The sequence below is a fragment of the Orycteropus afer genome, unplaced genomic scaffold (genome assembly GCF_000298275.1).
Source record: "Orycteropus afer afer isolate SDZICR_OR568_19922 unplaced genomic scaffold, OryAfe1.0 scaffold00586, whole genome shotgun sequence".
In the NCBI taxonomy this organism is placed as follows: domain Eukaryota; kingdom Metazoa; phylum Chordata; class Mammalia; order Tubulidentata; family Orycteropodidae; genus Orycteropus; species Orycteropus afer.
In genome coordinates, this window is record NW_006922173.1 from 1,578,386 (window position 1) to 1,581,342 (window position 2,957).

Here is a 2,957-nt window from a genome sequence, read left to right on the forward strand (position 1 = left end):
ACCCAATGAGGGGTCGCTATGAGTCGGGTCCAACTCCACGGCACATAACAACAACATAATAAAAAAAAGAAATTGAACAGGTCATGAAAAAAACTACCAACACAAAAATTCCTGGTCCAGATGTTTTCACTGAAGAATTCCACCAATCATTCAGAGAAGAACTGACACCAATCTTAATCAAACTATTCCAGAACATAGAAAAGGATGGAATCTCCCAAATTCATTTTATGAAGCAAGCATAACCTTGATACCAAAACCAGACAAAGACATGACTCAAAAGGAAAACTACAGACCAACATCCCTCATGAATATAGATGCAAATATTTTCAACAAAATTCTAGCTAATAGACTTTAACAATATAAAAAAAAAAATTATAATAATACATCATGAAAAAGTGGGATTCATACCAGGTATGCAAGGGTGGTTCAACATAGAAAAACAATCAATGTAAACCATCACATAAGTAAAATAAAGGAAAACAATCATATAATCATATTAATAGATGCAGAAAGGCATTCGATAAAATTCAAGACCCATTCCTGATAAAAACTCCCAGAAAAATAGGAACAGAAGGGACATTCCTCAACATAATAAAGGACATATATGCAAAAACAAGAGCCAACATTATTCTCAATGGAGAGAGACTGAAGCCATTCCCCCTTGAGAACAGGAACTAGACAAGGATGCCCACTATCACCACTTCTATTCAACATTGTACTGGAAGTCCTAGCCAGGGCCATAAGGCAAGAAAGGGAAATCAAAGGCATCCAAATTGGTAAGGAAGAAGTCAAACTATCCCTATTTGCTGATGATATGATCCTATACGTAGAAAACCCAAGAGACTCAGTCAAAAATCTACTGGAACTAATTGAGAGATTTAGCATAGTGGCAGGATACAAGAGCAACATCCAAAAATCAGTTGGATTCCTATACACCAGCAAAGAGGTGTCTGAAAAGGATGTAAAGAAAATAGTATCTTTTACAATATCTACCAAAAACATAAGGTACTTGGGAATAAATCTTAATAGGAACTCAAAAGGCCTATACAAAGAAAACTACAAAATACCACTTCAAGAAACTATAGAAAATCAACATAAATGTAACAGCATGACATGCTCATAGATAGGAAGACTGAACATTGTAAAAATATCAATACTACCTGAAGCAAACTATTCATTCAATGAAATTCTGATCCAGATTCCATCAGCATTCTTTAAAGACATAGAAGAAACAGATACTAATTTTATATGGAAAGGAAAGATACCTTGGATAAGCAAAGCACTACTGAAGAAGAAGAACAAAGTAGGAAATCTCACACTACCAGATCTCAAAACCTAACTATACAGCCACAGTGGTCAAAAGAGCCCGGTATTTGCACCATGACAGACACAAACATAGATCAGTGGAACAGAATTGAGATCACAGAAATTGATCCATCAACCTATAGTCAGCTGATATGTGACAAAGGGCCAAAATACTTTAAATGGGGAAGAGATAGTCTCTTTCAGAAATTGTGCTGGCAAAACTGATTATCCATTTGCAGAGAAATGAAAGAAGATCCGTATCTTCCACCATATACAAAAATGAACTCCAGATGGATCAAAGACTTGAAAGTGAATCCTAAAACTATAAAGTTCATTAAAAAAATGGGGAGGGAAATTTAGAGGCCTTAATTTATGGTCAAGAAGGTGGGTGGAGATCCGGATAGCCATACCTATGCTCATCAAGAGAGTCTAGGATATAAGAGCATGGAGCATCAAGGAGAATATTGCACTTCTCCCATTGTCAGCCTCCAGTGCAGCTGCCCATGGTGTCTGATAAGGGAAGCTCACTCTTAAGTCATTGTGTAGTGACATTCTTACCACTTGCGTACATCCACAATGCCTGCTCCCACCACCTGCCAACATTCGAAATGGCTACACACTCAGGACAGCCGCTTACAGTCCACAGGTCTCTTTTTCTCCTTCCCCACTGTATTCCTTTCTGGTTGTCAGGCACCAATGCAGGACTTTTTCTTGCAGTCCAGGTGAGTAGACCTGATTCCCAGTTTCTATTGGGAAAGATTTAAAATGTTATGCATACAGAACAGCCAGAAGTCCACTGCTCCGTTTGTCTTTTCACTCACTGTTTCATTCAGGTTCTTCTTCTAGTTGGTATTTAATCCACTTCTTTATCCTTGCCTTCAAAGTTCAGAGTTCCAGCATCATTTTCTGTGTGGGTTTCTATTGTTTCTCATTGCTTTGCTGGAGAGGGTCTGTATAGTTTGTCTGCCTATTCTACCATCTTACCAGAACTTTGAAGTACTGGAGTTTTCTATAAATTTTAGAGATAAGTCCTTTATCAGATAAGTCATTGCTGAATATTTTTTCCAATTCTGTAGGTTCTCTTTTTACTCTTTTGGAGAAGTCTTTGGATGTACATAAAAATTAATTTTGACAAGGTCCCAATCATCCAGTTTATCTTCTGCTGTTTTTGCATTTTGCATTATACTTCACAGTTTATTCATGCCACAAATTAGGGCCCCTAAGTATGCCCCTATCTTTTCTTTGATGAACTTTATCTATTGAAGGTTTGATATTTAAGTCTGATCCATCTGGAGTTAGTTTTTGTGTATAATATAAGGTATGGATTATTTGTCAGTTTTCTGCAAAAGGATACCCAGGTTTTCCAGGACGATTTGTTCAAAATAGTATCTCTTTCCCATTGAATGAATTTTGGTCCTTTGCCAAAAAGCAGACCACCATAGGTGGATGGATCTATTTCTGGCTTCTCAATTCTGTTCCACTGGTCTATGTGTCTCTTGCTGTACCAATACCAGGCTGTTTTGATTTCTGTGACTGTATAGTAGGTTTGGAGATCTGAGAGGGTGAGACCTCCTACTTTGTTCTTCTTCAGTTGTTCTTTGCTTATATGAAGTTGTGTTTTCATTCTTATTTGATTCAGGACAGCCAATAGT